The following is a 22,206-nucleotide window of genomic DNA, read 5'->3' on the forward strand; positions in this document are numbered from 1 at the left end:
GACTGATACAGAATCTCCAACTGATACAGAATCTCCGACTGATCCAGAATCTCCGAATGATACAGAATTTCCAATTGATGAATCTGACATGGGATACAGGGTAATTTGATCAGGTGGATTCAAAATTGGGTTAGTTGTAGGAGGTAGAGGGTGATGACAGAAGGATGCGTTAGTGATTGGAAGCCAGTGTCCAGTGGCATATCACAGGGATCTGTGCTCGGTCCACTATTATTTGTCATTTATATAAAGGACGTGGATGACCATGTGGGGAGTAGGATTAGTAAGTTTGCGGGTGACACAAAGTTTGGCGAGGTGGTTAACAGTGAGGTTGAGTGCCTTGGGCTACAGGAAGCTATAGACAGGATGCTCAAGTGGGCAGATAAGTGGCAGGTGGAATTTAACCCTGAAAAGTGAGAGGTGATACACTTTGGAAGGAGTAATTTGACAAGGAAGTATTCAATGAATGGCATGACATTAAGAAGTTGTGAGGAACAAAGGGACCTTGGCGTGTGTATCCATAGATCTCTGAAGGCGGAGGGGCATGTTAGTGGGGTGGTGAAAAAGGCATATAGGACACTTGCCTTTATCAATCGAGGCATAGATTACAAAAGTAGGGAGGTCATGTTGGAGTTGTATAGAACCTTGGTGAGGCCACAGCTGCAGTAGTGTGTTCAGTTCTGGTTGCCACATTATAGGAAGGATGTGATTTTACTGGAGGGGGTGCAGAGGAGATTCAACAGGATGTTGCCTCGGATGAAACATTTAAGTTATGAAAAGAGGTTGGATAGGCTTGGGTTGTTTTCTTTGGAGCAGAGAAGACTTAAGTGTGACCTGATCGAGGTGCACAAGATTATGAGGGACATGGACAGGGTGGATAGGGAGCAGCTGTTCCCCTTAGTAGAAAGGTCAGTCATGAGGGGGCATAAGTTCAAGGTGAGGGGCAGGAGGTTTAGGGGGGATGTGAGGAAAAACTGTTTTACCCGGAGGGTGGTGAGGGTCTGGATTGTGATGCCTGGGAGGGTGGTGGAGGCAATTTGCCACACATCCTTTAAAAAGTACCTGGATGAGCACATGGCATGTCATACCGTTCAAGGCTATGGGCCAAGTGCTGGTAAATGGTATTAGGTAGGTAGGTCAGGTGTTTCTCACGTGTCGGTGCAGACTCGATGGGCCGAAGGGCCTCTCCTGCATTGTGTGATTCAGTGATTCTATGATATAGAATCTCCAACTGATACAGAATCTCCAACTGATCGAGACGCACCACATGATTCGTACCCCTGAACTGATAAGGAACTTTAAACTGACAGGGAGCCTCCAACTAATATTGACCCTCACACAGATAGAGACCCTCCAACTGGTCCAGATACTTTAACTGATACAGGCTTTCCAACTGATAGAGACCCCCCAACTTATACAGACCCACTGACTGCTCAGAATCCTCCAAGTGATATAAGCTGGTAACTCATGCAGAGACCCTCCAGCCAATACATCCCCTCCAAACGATATAAACTATCCAACAGCCCCTTCCAGTGAAATGCCGCCTAAAATCTAATAGAACGAGTCAAAATAAAATGTCACCTGAAACTGATAGACTTTTCAGTCGAGGCCTCAAATTAATCCAGACGGTTAATAAATCCACAGAAACTGATCTCCAGAAATGATGAGAAGAGTTAATGTTACTCAGCCAATGCAAGAATGGTCACTCCTGAAGGTCAGTTTCTGTATGTCCTCCATTGTTGGCTTTGCAAGAGTGAGGAGTATGAGGAGACCCCATTCGGATCCTCGACCCTGTTCCGCTCTTCAATTCGATCAGGGCTGATCATCACCCTCCAATCCATTTTCCCGCAGTATCATGATATCCCTTAACCCCCTTAGAGTCCAAAGATCTCTTGATCTCAGTCCTGAACATACTCAACGACTGATCATCCACTGCTCACTGGGGTAGAGACTTCCGAAGATTCACAAGCCTCTGAGTGAAGAAATTTCTCCTAATCTCAGTCTAAAAAGGGCGACCGCGTTTCCTGAGACTGTCACATGATGGTCTAGGCTCCCCATCCAGGGGGAAACGAGTCTCTCAGCATCTACCCTGTCAAATCTTCCAACAACCTTAAATGTCTTAATGAGATCATCTCTGACCCTACTAACTCCGGGCAATATAGCAACATTTTACTCACCTCTCCACCCAGGACAACATTCACATGCCAGAAATCAAAATATTGAACCTTTGTTGCACCCTCTCTAAGGGACGTATCTTCTTCAATAGGTGCAGAGTCTGAAAGTGTTCACAATCGACCCAGCGACACTCGGGGACTCAGTGTGGGAGAGCAGCAAAGTGACTGATGGAAACAGGCTCCACGCCCACGCTTCTCAAACCACATGTTTACTCCCAAAGTCAATGCTTCAAACAGAATCAAACAAACACTCACCCAAGCCAAGCCCCGGACCCGACCGTGTCCTTCACTGGGACGTGCGGGAATGGGACATCAGGGTAGTGAGGGGGTGAGACATACAGAGAAGGAGGAGCCAGGGTATTGGTCACCCTGGGACCTGTCCTTGGCTTTGGTAGCCGTGCTGCCCGGTAACATCGCCCCCTCCAATTGCTCACCCTGGATGGGGGGTCCATTCAGCCTCATCGGGTGTCGATACGCTGGAAGCCATTGGCCCCAGTGGTAGCGTTACGCTCCGGACAACTGCGCCACCGCGGGTCAACCCGGTGTCTTGACCCACTCGAAGCAGAAGAGGTGGAAACACTTGATCAGCACAGTGTCCTTCCTCCCCGTGTTACATCGGGGACAGGCCTGAGTGGGGCGGGACGGGGAGAGGGGAGGGAAAGATGCACAGGGTGAGATTCCCCAGGCAGAGTTCCATCCCCTCCAAACCACTTACCCCCATGCGTCAAAATGCCCCCATCCAGTCTGAATGGGTTCAAGCCTTTGGAAAATGCAGCCGCCCAGACCCACCCAACACCCAAGTAAATGCCATGGCCCCATTCTGCCCCCCCGCAAATCCTGAGGACGTGGACTCATGAGTGTCCCACCCAAATTCTCCCCATCCTCTCAATGGGCAGTTCCCATTAACAAAGTTAGAAGCCACCATTTCCCCTGATTATGGACCTGTCCAAACACACTCCTCACTGAAAGGAATCTGGCCTTGTCCAAAATATCCTTTCCCCTTTCAGGAAACACAAACTGTTTGCAATCATATCGATTGACGCATGAGATGACTCGGTTCCCCCAGGCTAGACAACAGAATGTTCACCTTCCCCACCCCTGTAAGCACTGGGTATGGACCGAAGCGTTACCCCGCTCCTGCATGTCAGTATGGACTGATCCAACCCCCATCCCAGATATGGATCAATGAGACTCCCCCCAACTCTGGATGATGGGTCGATCCATCCCGCGCTGAAATCTGTTTCAAACCTGTTCACCCTCGCCCCCATCAGAATATGGACCGATTATAAACTCCCTCCCCATTCGTCGCTCTTTATCCCTTCCAATGAGTCCATCCCCAGTCATATAAAGGGCAGAGAGGGGAAAGACTTCCTAGACTTTGTTGAGATATTTCTTTTCTCTACAGCAGGATGTTTCCAATCCAAGGAGAAAGGAGGCAATGCTACAACTGCTTCTTGACAAGTGGATCAATCTTCAGTGGGAGAACATTCAGGGGGCAGTGGTCATTGTAACATCAGGTTTATGTTGGATATGGAGAAGCACAAATCGCAATCCAGAGAAGAATGACTAAGCAAAAGTCAAATTCAACTGGATAATAACGTGCCTGAGTAGATACATTGGCGGGAAAACAAAACATGGAGATTTGGCGAAGTTCCAAGAAGAGGTTTTTCGGGCACAGTCAAGGTATATTCCCTCGAAAGGGAAAAGCAGATGGAACCAATCCAGAGCTCCATGGATGACAAATGGATATAATTTAAGATAAAGTGCGTCCACAGTAGATGTCAGTTGGGACTTTAATTGAGAACCAGGCTGAATATAAAATCTTCGGAGTAGAGTTGAGTAAGCAAATAAGAGGAGCAAAGAGGGAGTATGAAAAAAAGCAGGCAGTGAACATAAACGAGAATCTCAAAGTCTTCTGTAGGCATATAAATAGTTAAAGGATGGTCAAATGCCTGGGGCCAAATGAGGACCAAAAAAGGCCTTGAGACATGGAGGCAAAGGACATAGCTGCGGTATTAAATGGACACTTTCCATCTGTCTTTACCAAGGAAGAAGATGCTACCCAGGCCATTGTGAAAGCGAAGATAACTCGAACACGAGGAGGGCATAACATTGATGAGGAGTGGTTGTTGGAAAGGTTATCTACACTGAAAGTTAATAAGGCCCCAGGAACGGATGCGATGCATGTTAGGGCACTGAGGGTAATGAGAGTGGGAATTGCAGAGGCACTGGCCCCAGTATTTCAGTCTTCCTCAGCCAGTGCCATGGAGCTGGAGAATAGCAAATCTGAAGCACAGTATGGACAAGCCAGCCAGTTTACCTCCGTTGGGGCGCGCCTGGTGAGAGGGGGAGAAGGGGGGTGGAGTGGTGAAAGGGGTGTGTGGGGGTAAAAGCCGGGACAAAGCCACACAGACAAACGCTGGTTAGTTAATGAAAGCCAGCATCCATTTCTTAAGAGAAAGTCATGTTTAAGTGACTTGCTGGAGCTTTTTTGAAGAGGTAACAGTGAGGGGTTGATGATGGATCTCCTGTTGTTATGATGGACACGGACTTCCAAAATGCATTTGATACTGTGCCACACAACAGACTTGTGAGCAAAGTCAGAGCTGATGGATTTTAATGGGGCAGTAGCAACATGGATATGAAATTAGCCCAGTGACAGGAAACAGGGAAGAGCGCTTCATGTTTATTTGCCTTTATTCGGGATTTTGGAAAGTGTTTTTTTTTGGCGTCTGCAGCTCTCCGGGTGTCAATGTCGGCGCACTTGCTTTTCCCAGTATTCACTCATGATCGAGACCTTGGTGTTGCAGGGCACAGTTTCAATATTAGTGGTCGATGCGAGACTTGGGAGCATTGACAATTGTGGCAAGGATAGTCTGGAACTTCTGGAAAGGACGTAGGGAATTTGGTGGAATGGTCAGGCAAGTGGCAGCTGATGTTCAATGCTGAGAAATATCAAGTATTTCGTTTTGATAGGCAGAACATGGGGAGGCAATATAAAATAAAGGGCACGTCTCCAATAATAGAGGGTTCCGGGAATATATGTGCATGAGTCAGTGAAGGTGGAAGGACAGGTCAAGATCGTGGTTAACAAAGCATTCGGCATTCGAGAATTTATTAAAAGGGACATCGAGCCCAAGGGCAAGGAGGTTATGTTGAACTTGTAGATACACAAGTTCATCCTCAGCTGGAGTATTGTGTCCAGTTGTGGGCCCCTCACTTCAGGACAGATGTGAAGGAATTGGAGAGAGTGCCGAAAAGATTCACCAGAATGATTCCAGGGAAGAGGAACTTCAGTTATGAAGAGAGATTGGAGAAGATGAAACTCTTCTCCTTGTAGAATAGAAGGTTGAGGGGAGAGGTTGTGAGTAGTGGCCGAGTTGCTGCTATTGATAGAGTGGATTAGCAGACACTTCGTAGGTGGAAACCTGAACTTTATTTACAAAGGTGATCAGCAGCAACTACATGTGTGCTTTCAACTCAAACTCTATCTCCACACTACTGACCACTAATTACAAACAGCTAAGGTAGCCCGCGCTACTCTCCTATTCGCTACTAAAGATTATGTGATCCTACTTGCAAGAATTTTTCTTAAAGGTATATTACACACTAAATAAAAGCACGATTACCACATTCCACACCTTTACTCGGACGTACGTTTTGTATTTACAAGTACAACTTTCTCAAGGCAGCAAAGTATTTACACGGGGTAAGGAAATTACAAGTCCAGACTTTCAGGTGGTTTCCTGGTACGTGTGGAACGTCTCAGCTCCACAACTTCAGATTCTTTGTCAGGAATCTCCTTTTCCGAGATGCTTGAACATCAGGCGTTTCGGTGGCACATGCAGTTCTGTATCCTTAACCCTTACAGGATCAGACATGTTACTCTTGGGTTGAGTTCCCTCAACAGGAAATGCTAACCCAGTCATGGTCACTGCTGGAATCATATCTTGGTGACCTGTCTCCCTTTTCCTTAAATGGTCCACCATGTCTCCGTGTGACTCAGTCTGCCACCCCCACGTGGTAAGTGAGAGGTCCAGTCACCGCAGTTATTTCCCCGGTCACCACTTTGGTCCTTCCCCGAAGATTTTCACGTATACCATCTCTCCCACGGTAAATTTCCTCTCGCGACTATGCCAGTCATGTCTAGTTTTCTGTCTTCCCTGGCTCCTTTCCACCTTCCCCTCTAATTCCGGCATTATTAAGCTCAATCTGGTCCTGACGCGGTGTTTCGACAATAACTCCTCAGCTGAGACACCTGCTGTTGTGTGAGGGGTGGACCTATAATGGAAAAGAAAGCGGCCTAGGTTGGTTGCTAAGGAATCTCCAGTTAGCTTCTTCAAGCCTGCGTTGAAAGTTTGAACAGCCCTTTCAGCCAGTCCGTTTGGAGAAGGGTGGGAGAGCCCAGTTTTTACATGAGTGATACCATTGAGGCTTATGAACCATTTAAACTCAGCACTGGTAAATGCCGTGCCGTTATCAGAAACAATGAGGTGAGAGTGACTGCCCTTGACATCAAGGCAGCATTTCACCGAGTGTGGCATCAAGGAACCCGAGCAAAACTGGAGTCAATGGGAATCAGGGGGGGACACTCATCGCTGGTTGGGGTCATACCGAGAACAAAGGAAGATGGTTGTTGGAGGTCAGTCATCTCAGCTCCAGGACATCACTACAGGAAGTCCTCAGTGTCCTCGACCCAACCATCTTCAGCTGCTTCATCAATGACCTTCCATCCATCATAAGTTCAGAAGTGGGGATGTTCGCTGATGACTGCACAATGTTCACCACTATTTGCGACTCCTGATATACTGAAGCATACCGCGACGAGTAACTCACCTCCTGACTCCCCAAAGCCTGTCCATCATCGACAAGGCACAAGTCAGGAGTGTGATGGAATACTCTCCACTTGCTTGGATGAGTGCAGCTCCCACAACACTCAAGAAGCTCGACACCATCCAGGACAAAGCAGCCCTGCTTGATTGGCACCCCATTTACAAACAATCACTCCCTCCACCACGACGCCAGTAGCAGCAGTGTGTGTACCATCTACAAGATGCACTGTAGGAATTAACCAAGGCTCCTTCGGCAGCACATTCCCAACCCATGACCGCTACCATCTAGAAGGACAAGGACAGAAGATAGATGTGAACAACATCGCCTGGATGTTCCCCTCCAAGCCATTCACCATCCTGACTTGGAAATATATCGGCTGTTCCTTCACTGTCGCTGAGTCAAAATCCTGGAACTCCCTCCCTAACAGCACTGTGGGTGTACCAACACCATATGCTCTGCATCGGTTCAAGAAGGCAGCTCACCACCACCTTCTCAAGGGGCAATTAGGGATGGGCAATAAATGCTGGGCACAACCAGTGAAGCCCATGTCCCGTGAATGAATTTAAAAATTCAGAATGGAATTGGGACAATATTTGAGGGGTTGATAAATTCTGTCCCGGGTGGGGAGGAGGGGGGGAAGTGTAGATTTTCAGGAAATAAATTGAAGGGAGAAAATGTTTCAGAAGGAATGTGCTAGGAGGGGGCGATTTGCAGGGAGAAGAAGATTGGATATGAAGGATGTTGAAAAATGAATGAGGGGCCCCTGGAGCTGGAGTGGGTTTGTTGGGAGCAGATGGGAGGACTGGAAAATCGATGGTGGGGCCCAAAGTTGAGGGGGAGGGACTATGGAGTAGGGGCACCCCACATTGAAGTGTCCAGGGGTGGGAAGCAAGGAGAGGGGCACGGGTGGGGGAAGGGTGTGCCAAATGGATGGACAATCCCAAATCGGAAGGCATGGCCCAAAATTGGCATGGACACCAATGAACTGAGGGGCCTTCCAAAATTGAGGGGCGCAGAATTGTGGTCTGGAGGCCGATAGTTAAGGGAGAGCCACTCTATTGAAGGTTGGAACACTGCAAAGTTGAGGTGGAGGAGAGTCAAAAGCAAAGAATCAGGAACAGAACGGTCAGTAAATATATGAAGGTGGCATCAATTGAGGGAGACTAGAAAATGGAGATTGCTGTCAAATTGAGGTGGCAAAAGGTGCGGGGTGAGGGGTGGAGGCAGGGGAGCAGGAGCTGGAATGCCACATTGAAGTGGGGTGGGGGGGAAATATTGAGGACGTGTGTCCCAAAAATTGAGGTGTACTCTCCAAATATTGATTGAGTGGATAGGAAAATTCAGAGGATGGTCAAAAATTGCAGCGCATGTGGAAACAAATGATGGCGGCCCCCTGATAATGAGGTGAGGGAACCCCAAAACTGAGGAGGGAGCACAAATTGTCAGGAAAATATGTCAGAAGGAAAGTCAGGAAATATCAAGCGGGCCTGAAAAATACTGCGTAAATTGAGGGTGTGGCAGGGGCAGGGTTGGGAGGGAAGATTTTGGTGGTGGGGGGGGTGGCGGAATGGTGGGGCCAAAATGGAGACTGGCCCGATTTAAAGAGTGGCCCAAAATTTGGGGTGCACCCCAGTAAATTGACAGGTCACCCAAAAATAGAGGAATGGCAGCCTTGAGGGAGAGCCCCACAAAATTGAGGGGGTTCCCCATCACTGAGGGTGGGAACACCCAAACATTGAGACAGGGGGGAGCGTGTAAGAGGGAAAAAAAAAGGAGGGAAAAAATTGAAGGGGTGGGGGGGCCCTTAACTTGAGGGAGACAGGAAAATGCAGATGGCTTTAAATGGAGGCTCCAAGTTGTGTGGGGGGCGGAGTGCGTGTGAGGCAAAGAGGGAAGGCTACAGCATTCATAGAAGGGCCTTAAATGTTAGTGGTGGGGCTGGATATTTAGGAAGGGAACCCCAAAAATGAGCGAGCGCTCCAAATATTGAGGGGAGGGAAAAATTGAGGGAGCGTCCCGAAATTACAGCGCACACAAAAAAAGGTAGTGACAGCGCCACCCCCAAATTGAGGCTCAGGGGAGAACTTGTGCCAAATAAATTCTGAAAATAGAGTCGTAAAGAAGTCTTAAAACACTCACATTTTTAAAAATACTCACATTTTTAAAAATTCATTTACGGGATGTGGGCGTCGCTGGCTGGGCCCAGCATTTATTGCCCACCCCTAATTGCCCCCTTGAGAAGATGGTGGTGAGCTGATTTATTGAACCGCTGCAGTCCCATGTGGTGTAGGTACACCCACAGTGCTGTTAGGGAGAGAGTTCCAGGATTTTGACCCAGCGACAGTGAAGGAACGGCCTATATATTTCCAAGTCGGGATGGTGAGTGGCTCGGAGGGGAACTTCCAGTTGGTGGTGTTCCACATGTGTCTGCTGCCCTTGTCCTTCGAGAGGGTAGAGGCCATGGGCTTGGAAGGGGCTGTCGAAGGAGACTTTGTGAGTTCCTGCTGTGCATCTTGTAAAAAGGTCAATGAAAAGTCAGAATGAAAATGTCAGAAAAAGAAGCCAGAGAAAAGAATCACATAAATAAATCAGAAACCGTCACGGTTGGAGGGTCTGTACCAGTTTGAGGGTCTGCATCCATTGTTGCATCTTTACCAGTTCTCGGGCTGTATCAGTTGATGTGTTTGTTATGTGTTGGAAGGACTGTACTGTTCCATTGGGTTAAAGTCATGGACCAGTTTGAGTTGCTGTATTCGGTTGAGATGTGGAAGCATTTTGAGCCTGTTGAAGTAGCTTCAGGTCCATTATGGTTTGAATTCTACAATGAATAATTAAAACTAACGAACTTCCATCATTTCACTGAATGTCCACATTGAGAGAGGGCAGCTACATCCCAGAGTGTAGTGGAACAGCTTTGAGAGAGACACTCGAACATTTGGAATGTAATTACTGAATGGGTCGCAGTCAAGTGAAGGATGTCACTGAAACAATATGAGACCCAGGGAGGCTGATGTGGTGTTTGAGGTGACATCGCCATTGGTGGGAGAATACAGCTTCTCATTTTATTTAAACAATGTGCTCCACATTGTCCAGTCTTTGGGATGTGGCAGTTCAATCTCAGGAGTAAACATGTTCCATCACCGAACTCCATGTCACAACCTGTTTCTTCATTGTTGAAAGCAAAGTTGAAGGATGCTCCAATCTCCATATCCCCAGAGGTGATCCCACAGGGTATAAATGAAAGGCTTGGGAATGTATCGCCTCAGAGTTCAAAACAGAGATTGCCTGCAGCCCAAAGGGACACATCACTTCACACTGACAATGCATCTGCCGATTCAAATGGCTAAAAAAATATATTACACCTTCCTCGCTATTATTGGAGTTCCTGGTGAGTGTCTATAACCATTGACGTTGTGTAAATCTGTGTGTGAGCTGGTCTCTGGTTTTACTCTGTGACTGAGAATGTTACTTGCTGATCTAGTGGTCACCACTATACAGACACCTGATCAGTGATTTCATTTGCCTCAGTCAAATGTCTTGAGTTCTCTGCATTTTCAATCCATTTCCATAAAAGTTAATAAACATCTTTCTGTAACTGAGAGACTTTCTGAATGATCAAGTTATTGATTTTACTGGAATATTGTGTAATGTTGAACCTGAACTCAGTGAAGTCAGATTCCCTGAAGGGAGGTATTAGGGGGAATCAGATTAAAATCACACTGGGTTTGGGTCACTTCTAGAGCTGAATACCTGACCCCAGTGACCATGTATTACGAGGAGTACCTGACAGTGTAGAATTGTAATCAGTATTGATCACTAACCATTGGTGAAATCTGACCCCAATGAGCATGTAGTACTCGGAGTATCTGTCATTGGGGAATTATTCTGATTATGTGCCACTATCCAAAGTTCAATACCTGATCCAACCGACCATGTATTAGTGGGGATATCTGTCAGTGTAGAATTGTGCTTACTGCGGGCCACTAACCCGAATGAAGTAAGTTGGTTCTATGTTTTTTGTTTGTTGAGTGCTCTCTCCATTCCATGGAGCCTCTGTATTTTAGCAATGGAATAGCTGAAAAAGGCAAGAGTTGAGCTGTTCATTGAAGGTGTTTAGTAATCGGTGTATCACGTCACACGCCTCGATATTTCTCTGCTTTCTATTGAACTACTTGAACATAAACAGACTTCACTGAGTTGCTGACATTTGAGTGACCCGACAGCATTGTTACAGTATTCCAATCCTCTTTGTTTTTTTATCCTCTCACTTCCATTCCTCTAGAAATAAAGCCCACTGCTTTGTTTGGATTTATATCTTCTTGTTAACCTGTGTTGCTATTTTTAATGATTTGTGAACCTGTTCCCCCGAACCCCTGAACCTCTCGACCCCTTTGAGGAAAGTCATTTGCAAGGATTATTTGGGACCCTCACGGTTCCTATCAAAATGCAGCACCTGATGTTTAGTTATGTTAAAATGAATTTCCCATTGAAATGTCCACTGGGCAAGTATATTAGTTTTTATTAATGTGTTCAGGTATTTTGTTTTATCATTGCTCTGTGTTCACTATCCTCTCAATTTGGATTTGGCTGTTAATTTAGAAATTATCTTTTTGCTTCCCGATTCCATATCTTTGATGTAAATGGTGAAGGGCAGTGATCCCAGGGCTGATCCCTGTGGAACACCACTCCCCACCTCTTTATCCCGTGTTCCCTGTTTCCTGTTCTTTGTAGCCAGCTCCCTGTCCATTTTGCTGCTTGTCCCCTAACTCCACTGGCTCTGAGGTTAGTCACCAATCGGTGATGTTGTAACTTACTGAAGGTCTTTAGAGAATGACAATGTTTTCCATCTATTGTACTAATCTGATCTAAAATGTCTGATAACGGGTCAATAATTCAATGAAGTTACTCAAGTATGACCTGGCTTTTGGACTCTGTGCTGACTACTTTTCATTATATTGTGTGTTTCTGGATGTGTTTCTATTCGATTTTTGACTCCGTTATTTTTCCCGCCACTGACGTTGTGTGAACGGGTCTATAGTTCTTTGGACTTGGTCTATGTTCTGTTTTTAATATATGAATTATATGAACTGTAGTTGTGTCCTCTAATCATGTTCTAGTGATGGTTAATGTATATTGCATAACGTCCCTGCTGTCTCTCCCTATCTGTTTGATTTCAGTCTGTATCCAGGCCTTCCATCCAACCCAAAGGATTTACCTTCTCCTTCATCACCTTATCAAAAACCAGCCTGAAACATGTTGTCGTTTTTGGGTTGTATTTATTCATTACCATTTGTCTCTCTATTTCTTCCCCCCTCCCTCCCCTCCAATACCCCGCACCCCACAGATATCTCTATCTGTCCCACAACCCAATTGACTCCCTTCATCCCGAGCTGGGAGCCTTGCTCTGAAGCCGAGTTCCCTCTGCTCCAAATTGCAGTGAATCCCGAGCTCTCCTTTAGCACACAGTGGGTGGGATCTTTCCTAACAGACATCACCAGGCCATTTCGCGGCCAGTTCCCCACCACCATCTCCTTCTGGGTCATTCCAAGGATCCCATTTGGGATGGGATCGTTCAGCTTTGTTCATTCTCCATTCCAGCTGGATCTCCTCTCTCTCTTCATCGGTTCTGTTCCAGGAATGAGAACCCTCACAGGGTCATCATCCTGATTTGTGGACAGGGAGCCTGTGTTGAAGTGTAGGTGTGTGGACCTTGGGTGGAATCATAGGGATATTAGACACTCCAATTGTCCCGCGGAGAGAGCCTGTATGTGAGCTCGCAATGCTGCCTTTATGTAGGATGCATGGACCAGTCTTTGTTCCCATCATTCTGAGGTTCCTGGGTCCTTTGATGACTGTGTTTTGCCATCTTCTTCCTTTGATTCTAAAGCAAACAATGTTGCTCCTAATTTCCACCTCCTTCTCTTCACATGGTCCATCTCAGGAACTTCCCTTCCCCTCGTTTACTCGAATTCTCTACCCCCATTTCAGGGAATGGGTTTCCCACCAATATCTACTATAATCTCACCGACTCTCACAGCTCCCTGGATTATACTTCATCCCTCCCCACTTCCTGGGATGATTCTGTTCCAATATCTCCCAGTTTCCCCTCCTCCGCTCCATCTGTTCTGACAATGCTGCCTTCCACACCAGTGCTTCTGAAACTCCTTCATTATTCCCCAGAGCCTTTAGTCCCATCGGCCGATGCTCGGATCCCTAACAAGGTTCTAGATTGGGTAGTGCCCGAATCTGGGGAGGATCGGAACCTGATGAGAGTTACGCTCCTGGTGAAGGTTTGACCTTAGGAAGGTCCATACCCAGAGAGTGCATGGACCCGGGGAGGGTCCGAATCTGTGGAAGGTCCAAACCTGGGTAGGGTCTGAACCTGTGGATTCTCCAAACCATGAGAGGGCCTGAATCCAGCAACGGCCCGAACCTGGGTAGGGTCTGAGCAAGGTGAGGGTCTGAGCCTGGTGAGGGTCTGAGCCTGGTGAGGGTCTGAACCTGGTGAGGGTCTGAGCCAGGTGAGGGTCTGAGCCTGGAGAGGGTCTGAGCCAGGTGAGGGTCTGAACCTGGTGAGGGTCTGAGCCAGTTGAGGGTCTGAGCCAGGTGAGGGTCTGTGCCTGGTGAGGGTCCAATACTGGTGAGGGTCCGATGCTGGTGAGGGTCCGATGCTGGTGTGGGTCCGATTCTGGTGAGTGTTCGAAACCAGGGAGGGTCTGAACCTGGTGGTGAAAAATCAGATGGGCAAAGGTGTCGTAGTTGTAGAGTTCATGGAATGTTTTCGGGGTCGTTTCTTAGAAGATCACCTTCAGGAGCCAACCAGAGAGCAGGTTATACTGAACCTGGTAAAGAGTGACTGGGTAGGATTAATTAATAACCTCATGGTGAAGACACCCCTAGGATGCAACGATCATAAAATGACTTGATTGTACATTCATTTTGAGGGAGAAACGAGTGCGCCTAAAACTGGGATTTTAGATTTATATTGGGGCAATTATGAGGACATGAAATTGGAGCTAGCTTAAGTGAACTGCCAAACAAGGAAGAGGGACAGGTCAAGAGAGGTTCAGTGGCAGACATTTAAAGGGATATTTCAGAATGCACAGAATAGATACATTCCAATTAGAAAGACAAGTTCCAAGGGGAGGACCCACCCTTGTGGTTAACTACAAAATTTAAAGACAGTATCAAACTTAAAGAATAAGAATATAATTACGCAAAGATGGGTGGCAGGTCAGAAGATTGGAAAGAACAGAAGGAACAGCAGAGGATGCGGCAAATATTAATGAAGAGAGAAAAATGAGTGTGTGAGAGAAAGCTCACTAGTAATATCGAGACAGAGAGTAAGAGATTCTATCGATATTTAAATCAGAAAATAACTAACAATGTGAGAATTGGTCCTATAGGGAGTGTGTTTGGGGAATTGATAATGGAAAGTCGGGAAACGGCGAATGAATTAAACAGGTATTTAGCTTCGGTCTTCACTATAAAGTGCACAAGTAACGACCCGCAAATAAAAGTAAAGGGAGGAGGAACCCGGGAAAATTACAATCACCAGGGAAGTGGTGTTGAGCTAATTGTTGGGGCTGAGGGCTGACAAATCCCCGGTCCGAATGGACTTGACCATAAAGGTCTGGAAAGAAGCAGCTGGTGAGATAGTTGATGCGCTTGTTTAAATTTTGCTTAATGCCATAGACTCCATTAGACTGGAAAATAGCAAATGTAAATCCGTTATTCAAAAAGGGAGGGAGACAGAAAGCAGGAAAATATAGGCTAGTTGGCCTAACATCTGTGACAAGTAAAATGTTAGAAGCTATAGTTTAAAATATTCATGGTCGGGCACTTAGAAAACTTCAAGTTAATCAGGCAGAGTCGATGTGGTTTTGAAAAAGGGAAATCATGTTTCACCAATTTATTGGAGTTCTTTGAAGGAGTCACATGTGCTGTGGATAAAGGGGAACCGGTTGAAGTTCTGTACTTACATTTGCAGAAGGCATTTGATAAAGTGCCACATGAAAGGATATTGCAGAAAATAAATCTCATGGTTTAGGGGGTAACATATTGGCGTGGATAGAAGATTGGCTGGTTAACAGGAAGCAGAGAGTAGGCATAAATGGGTCTTTTTTCAGGTTTGCAGGATGTGACGAGTGGTGTGTCACAGCGATCAGTGCTGGGACCTCAACTTTTTACAATTTACATCAATGACTTGGATGAAGGGACCGAAGGAATGGTGGCTAAATTTACTGATGACACAAAGATAGGTGGGAAAGTAAAGTGTGAAGAGGACGTAGGGAGGCTACAAAGGGACATAGAAAGTGAGTGGGCAAAGATCGGGCAAATGGAGTATAATGTGAGCAAATGTGAAATTGTTCATTTTGGCAGGAAGAATAAAAAAGAAGCTTATTATCTAAATGGTGAAAGATTGCAGAGTTCTGAGATGCAGAGGGTTCTGGGTGTCTTAGTGCATGAACCTCAAAAGGTTAGTGTGCATGTACAGCGGGTAATTAGGAAAGTTAATAGAATGTTATGATTATGGGGAAGGTCCAAACCTGGTGAGGGTCCGAACCGTTGGGAGAGTCTGAACCTGGTGAGGCTCTGAACCTGGTGAGGCTCTGAATCCGGGGGTGGTCTGAACCTGGGTAGATTCTGAAAACAAGGAGGGTCTGAACCTGGGGTGGGCCTGAACCTTGGGAGAGACTGAACCCGGGGAGAGTCTGAACCCGGGGATAGTCTGAACCTGAGGATGGTCTGAACCTGGGGAGAGTCTGAACCCGGGAAGAGGCGAACCCAGGGTGAGTCTGAACCCAGGAAGAGGCCAAGCCGCAGAGAATGTGAACCTGGGGAGAGTCTGAACCTGAGGAGGGTGTGAATCTGAGGAGTGCCTTAACCCGGGGAGAACCTGAAGCGGGTAGGGCCTGATGCTAGTGAGGGTCTGAACCTGGGGAGAGTCAGAACATGGGGAGAGTCTGATCCCTGGAAGGGACTGAACCAGTTAGAATCTGAACCCGGGGAGGGTCTGAACCAGGGAAGGGTCTGAACCTGGGGAAAGTCGGAACCCAGGGAGAGTCTGAAACAGCGGAATGTCTGAACCTGGGGAGAGTCAGAACATGGGGAGGATCTGATCCCTGGAAGCGACTGAACCAGTAAGAATCTGAACGCGGGGAGGGTCTGAACCCGGGGAGGGTCTGATCCCTGGGAGGAACAGAACCCAGGGAGAGTCTGAAACAGCGGAGGGTCTGAGCATGGGGAGAGACTGAATCCGGGGAGAGTCTGAACCTGGGGAGAGTCAGAATATGGGGAGAATCTGTTCCCTGGAATGGACTGAACCAGTAAGGATCTGAACCCGGGGTGGGGGGGGAGTCTGAACCTGGGGAGGGTCCGAACCTGGGGAGAGTCAGAACTCAGGGAGGGTCTGAACCCGGGAGCCCTATCCTGGTGTGGATACTAACCTGGCAAGTGTCCTAACCCGTGGGAGTCAGAACCTGGGGAATGTCCGAACTGGATGATGGTCCGAATGCAAATACACTTGAAAACTGCTGGGTTTGGGGGAGGGGTTGGTGTCTGAGTGGGGTAAAAAATAGGGAGTGGGCATTCCTATTGAGGGTCCCAACATGGGGATTGTTTTCCTTTTATTCATTCTCGGGATGTGGGCTTCGCTGGCTGGGCCAGCATTTATTGCCCATCCCTAATTGCCCGTTGAGAAGGTGGGTGGTGAGCTGCCTTCTTGAACCGCTTCAGTCCCCGTGCGGTGTAGGTACACCCACAGCACTGTTAGGTAGGGAGTTCCAGGATTTTGACTCAGCGACAGTGAAGGAACGGCCGATATATTTTCAAGTCGGGATAGTGAGTGATTTCCAGGTGATGGTGTTCGCATGTGTCTGCTGCCCCTGCACTTCTAAATGGTAGTGGCCATAGGTGTGGAAGGAGCCTTAGTGAGTTGCTGCAGTGCATCTTGTAGATGGTACACACACTGCTGCTACTGTGCGTCGGTGGTGGAGGGAGTGAATGTTTGTGGATGGGGTGCCAATCAAGCGGGGCTGCTTTGTCCTGGTTGGTGTCGAGCTTGTTGAGTGTTGTGGGAGCTGCACTCATCCAGGCAAGTGGGGACTATTCCATCACACTCCTGGCTTGTGGCCTGTGGTGTTAAAATGGTGGGGGTTCTGAACCTAGCGAGGGACCGAACCTGGTGAGGGTCCCGACCTGGGAGGGTACGAACCTCGGAGGGTCCGAACCTGGTGAGGGTCCCGATCTGGGAAGTTCAGAACTCGGGGATAGTCCGAGCACAGCGATACCAATAAAGGGAGAGAGCAGTCTAGCCCCACCCAGGCTCCAATCGCGAGAATGTTCCGATCCGGCGAGGGTCTGAAGCTGGGCTGTGGTCAAATCCTGTGAGAGGTCCCAATCCTGGGGAAGCTCCAAAACTGGGAGTTTGTGTTGGGGGTGTGGTAGGTGCTCTGGTTCCGAACGCTAATCCAATATGGCTCTGGATGGGGAGGAGGGACCCACGAGGAAACACAGAGGTTCAGAGTTAAACACGGAAAGCAACCTCAGTAAAATATTTACATTGGGTTCAAGTCATGGCTATGATTATTGAAATTCAAACCCTGCTAATCCATTCCCCATCCCCACACCACAGACCCCGCCCAGACACACACATACAGCCAAACACACACACACACGCACACTGACCAACCATACCACACGTTATCCGGTGGTAAATTCCTGCCCTTATTTTCTGAGCCTGACAGGGACAATTGTGCATCACTAATTCCCAGTCTCCTTTCCCTTCTCTCTCTTACAGCTAATTTACTGGCAATTCTGATACTTTCCCGGCGAAAGTGTGGTCTCTCCAATTGCACCACTCGCTACCTGGTGGCCATGGCAACGGCGGATCTACTGGTCATTATCACTGAGGTTGTATTGAGGCAGCTCAGTTATTATTATTTCCCAGTGTCTTTACTGGAAATCACTCCCGTGTGTAGTGTTCTCATTGTCCTGAATCGTGCAGCCACAGACTGTTCTGTCTGGTTCACTGTCACGTTCTCCTTTGACCGATTTCTGGCCATTTGTTGCCAGAAGCTGAAAAGAAAATATTGCACTGAGAAAACTGCGGCTGTGGTTCTAGCAACAACCGGCGTTCTGCTCTGTTTAAAAAACACCCCACGCTACTTTACACAAGAACCTAGAGAGATCATCGACAATGTACCCTGGTTCTGTTCTACAAAGCCAAGCTATTTTACTGATACCAGATGAGTGGGATTTGACTCGTTCGATACGGTTATAACCCCACTGCTCCCGTTCGCTTTAATCCTGTCGCTCAACGCTCTGACAGTCAGACACATTTTAGTGGCCAGTCGGGTACGTGAGGGACTGAGGGGTCAGAGCCAGGGAGAGAATCGCAGTGACCCAGAGATGGAGAGCATGAGGAAATCTGTGATTTTACTCTTCACCATCTCCGGCAGCTTCATTCTCCTGTGGTCGGTGTATGTTATTGAATTCTTATATTATACCATCGCAGGAACCGATCCCAGTGATTACACGAATTCTGAATATATTTTTGCACAAGTCGGATGGATGCTGGTGAACTTAAGTTGCTGCACAAACACATTTATTTATGGGATGACTCAGTCCAAGTTCAGAGAGCAGGTAAAGAATTTGGTGAAATATCCACTTACACCCATTGTTCAATTAATGAAGAAACAGAGCAACTGAGAACAGACCAGAGGCGCCTCCCAGCGTTTCCAGCCCATGAGTGGAATATTTATCCACAAACTCCCAATCAGCTCCTGCCAGCCTGAGATGAACAGCAGCCCCATCCAATCACGGAGCTCCGCCGGTGACTGACGGCCCCCCCCTCATCCAATCGGGGATCAACACCCTTAGGACACGCACAGCATCCTCAGCCAATCAGGAACCTGTGCGCCGGTCTGACGCTCCCAGCTGAGGTTATCAATGGACAAGCCTGATCCCAGAGTGGAACCCAGCTTGATAATTCCGAACTGTTATTTGATTGTTTAAATACGTGGAGAGTGGCGACTGAACAGAGTCACCAGAGTCAGCTGATGGACTTTGAACAAAAAAATAAGACATTGATTCAACAATAAAAGATGAACTGTATCACAATACTCCTACGCCCACAGCTATACCTTTACAGATATATACAGATTTGTAAGGATAGTACAAGTTACAAAAGTTACCTTAAACTCTAATATTCACTGTAAATACACAGTCCACGTAAGCCTAACACTCTGAAACCAAGTGACAGTTATCACCTCAACCAGATCCTATGGCTCTCTCCTCAATTCCCGCTTGTTAAACCATGAGCCAACCTTCAGTCTCACTGAACTCCGTCCTTCACCTGAAGGTTTCCAATCTCCGCTCTCCAAGACCTCACCTTCAAATCTTCTCCCAAACTGACGTTTTCTCTCAGACGCCTTCCGCAAGGGATCATCTCCTGGGATACGAACTCTCCTTCCAAAGCTCCTCTTCCCTGGGTCACCATATGCATTCAAGCTGTCTGCCACACACTCTCTCTCTCACCAACTCCACCTCCACAGCACCCCACTGCTTCAATTTTCACATAGCAAACAGTTACAGTAATTTAGCCATCTCTTTGGGCTTTCTTGCCTCTTGCAAGCTGTTCTCACTTTAAAACTGCTTTGTGCAGCTTTTGTCTGTTTTAATCTGAAGCCTGAAGCCTTACTACTTGCCCCTCACTCTTAAGTACACTAACAGGACCTTTTTATCCCCTAGGTTCCTCTCGTTCCTTTGCCTAGGAGGTCTGCTTGTTACTTTCTCCTGCTCCGCTCCACTGGATTTTTGGGGTCTTTTCCTTAGCTTGGGGCTGGCAATCTGCACCCTTTGCACCAGCCTCTCCTGGCAGCAGCTTTGAATAAAATAAAACAAGCAAATTCCACAACTTCAAATCAAAACTTCTGTGTGTGTGTCTGTGGGAGGGACCTGCCTCACTGCTCCCCTGTTGCTAGGCAACAGTCCAATTCTTCTGCCCTTTTTTTTTTACCTTTCCTTTTGGAGTCGTAAAACTCCTCATTAGAAATGCAAACCCCTTTTTAAAGTGGAACTAAAACTCCATTTGACCTCTGATGACACACAGATGAAGAAATGCAAATCAAATTTTATATTAGAAGCTGAACCTCATTGCCAACACCCACAAATGCAAATACAACTTTCTCAAACTGTCTCTGCCTCCTTACAGCCTGGCCCATGGACTCCTCAACCAATCGTTTCATGTCACTCTGAGACGGACAGCAGCTGCATCCAATCAGGGAGCTTCACCCGGTGACTCCCAGAAGTTTGAGCAAATCAACGATCTCAAGCTCTGCCCGACAGCCACTTCAAGCAATCAGTGTGCTGAGCCTAATCACAGGCAGTCGTCACAACCAATCAGGCATCAAACAGCAGAAATCCAGAGGGTGGGAAAGCGGGAACACAGGGAGGAGAAAGGAGCAAATAAAATCATAGAATTGTTATAGTGCTGAAGGATGCCATTCACCCCATTGATATTGGGAGAGAGACGGGAGAAAGAGAGAGACAAAGTGAGATTGGGGAGAAGGAGAGAGAGGCTGGGACAGAGAGATAGAGAAACTGGGAGAAAAGGAGAGAGAGAGAGAGACTCCAAGAGAAAGAGAGAAACTGGGAGAGAGGGAGAAAGAGAGACACTGGGAAAGAATGAGAGAGAGACTGGGAGAGGAAGAGAGACTGGGAGAGAAAGAAAGAGAGAGAGAAAGAGAGAGAGACATTGGCAGAGTAAGAGAGAGAGAGACACTGGGGAGAAAGACAGACAGACATTGGAAAGAGAGTGAGGGACTGGGAGAGAGGGAGAGAGAGACTAGGAGATATTAAGGGAGAGAGATTGGAAGAGGGTGAGAGGCTGGGAGCGAAACAGGGAGAGATAGAGACTGGGAAAGAGAGACAGAAAGAGAGGGAGAGACTTGGAGAGAGAGAAAGGGAGAGCGAGAGACTGGGAAAGAAAGAGAGACTGGGAGAGAAAGAGAGAGAGAGTGGGTCGGCAAGAGAGGGAGGGAGACTGGAGAGAGAGTGATAGAAAGAAGTTGGGAGAAAAAGAGAGGGTGAGAGAGAGAGACTGGAAGAGAAAGAGAGAGAGAGAGAGAGAAACGGAGAGAGATAAGGAGAGAGAGTAAAAGATAGAGATTGGGAGAGAAAGAGAAGGAGGGAGAGAGGGAGTGAGAGACTTGGAAAGAAAGAGAGAGAGATTGGGAGAGAGAACACTGGGCAAGGAAAATGAAAGTGAGAGAGAGAAGAATGGGAGAGACAGAGAGAGATTGGTGGAGAAAGAGAGAAAATAAGACCGGGAGAGAAAGAGAGAGACTAGGAGAGAAAAAGAGAGAGAGAGAGAAAAAGAGAACGAATAGGAAAGAAAAGGAGAGAGAGAAATAGAAAGAGACTGGGAGAGAAAGCGAGAGACGGACTGGGAGAGAATAAGAGAGAGAGACTGGGAGAGAAAGAGAGAGACTGGGAGCGAAAGAGAGAGAATGGGAGAGAAATTGAGAGAGACTTGGAGATAAAGAGAGAGAGAGACTAGGAGAGAAAGAGAGAAAGAGAGAGAGAGAGGGACAGGGAGAGAGAAAGAGAGAAAGTGAGAGACTGGGAGAGAGATAGAGAAAGAGAAAGGGAGAGAGAGACTGGGAGAGTACGAGAGAGATATACTGGGAGAGAAAGAGTGAGAGACTGGTAGAGAAAGAGAGAGAGACAGGGAGAGAAAGCGAGAGAGAGAGACTGGTAGAGAAAGAGAGAGAGACAGGGAGAGAAAGCGAGAGAGAGAGAGACTGGTAGCGAAAGAGAGAGAAAGAAAGAGACACAAATACAGAGGGAGAGAAAGAGAGATGCTGGGAGAGAAAGAGAGAGAGAGAGGGAGAGAGAGCAGACTGGGAGAGAAAGAGAGAGAGAGACTGGAAGAGAAAGAGAGACTGGAACAGAAAGTGAGAGGGATAAAGACTGGGAGAGAGAGAGAGAGAAAGGGAGAGAGAGAATGGGAAAGAGAGCGTGAGAGAAAGGGAGACTGGGAGAGAGGGAGAAAGGGAGAGAGAAAAAGCGAGAGAGAGACTGGGAAAGAGAGAGGGAGAGAAAGGGAGAGAGAGACTGTGAGAGAAAGAGAGATTGAGGGAAAAAGAGAGAGAGAGACTGGGAGAGAAAAAAAGAGAGAGAGAGACTGGGAGAGATA

The sequence above is a fragment of the Cetorhinus maximus genome, unplaced genomic scaffold, assembly GCF_964194155.1.
Source record: "Cetorhinus maximus unplaced genomic scaffold, sCetMax3.hap1.1 HAP1_SCAFFOLD_197, whole genome shotgun sequence".
NCBI classification, from domain to species: domain Eukaryota; kingdom Metazoa; phylum Chordata; class Chondrichthyes; order Lamniformes; family Cetorhinidae; genus Cetorhinus; species Cetorhinus maximus.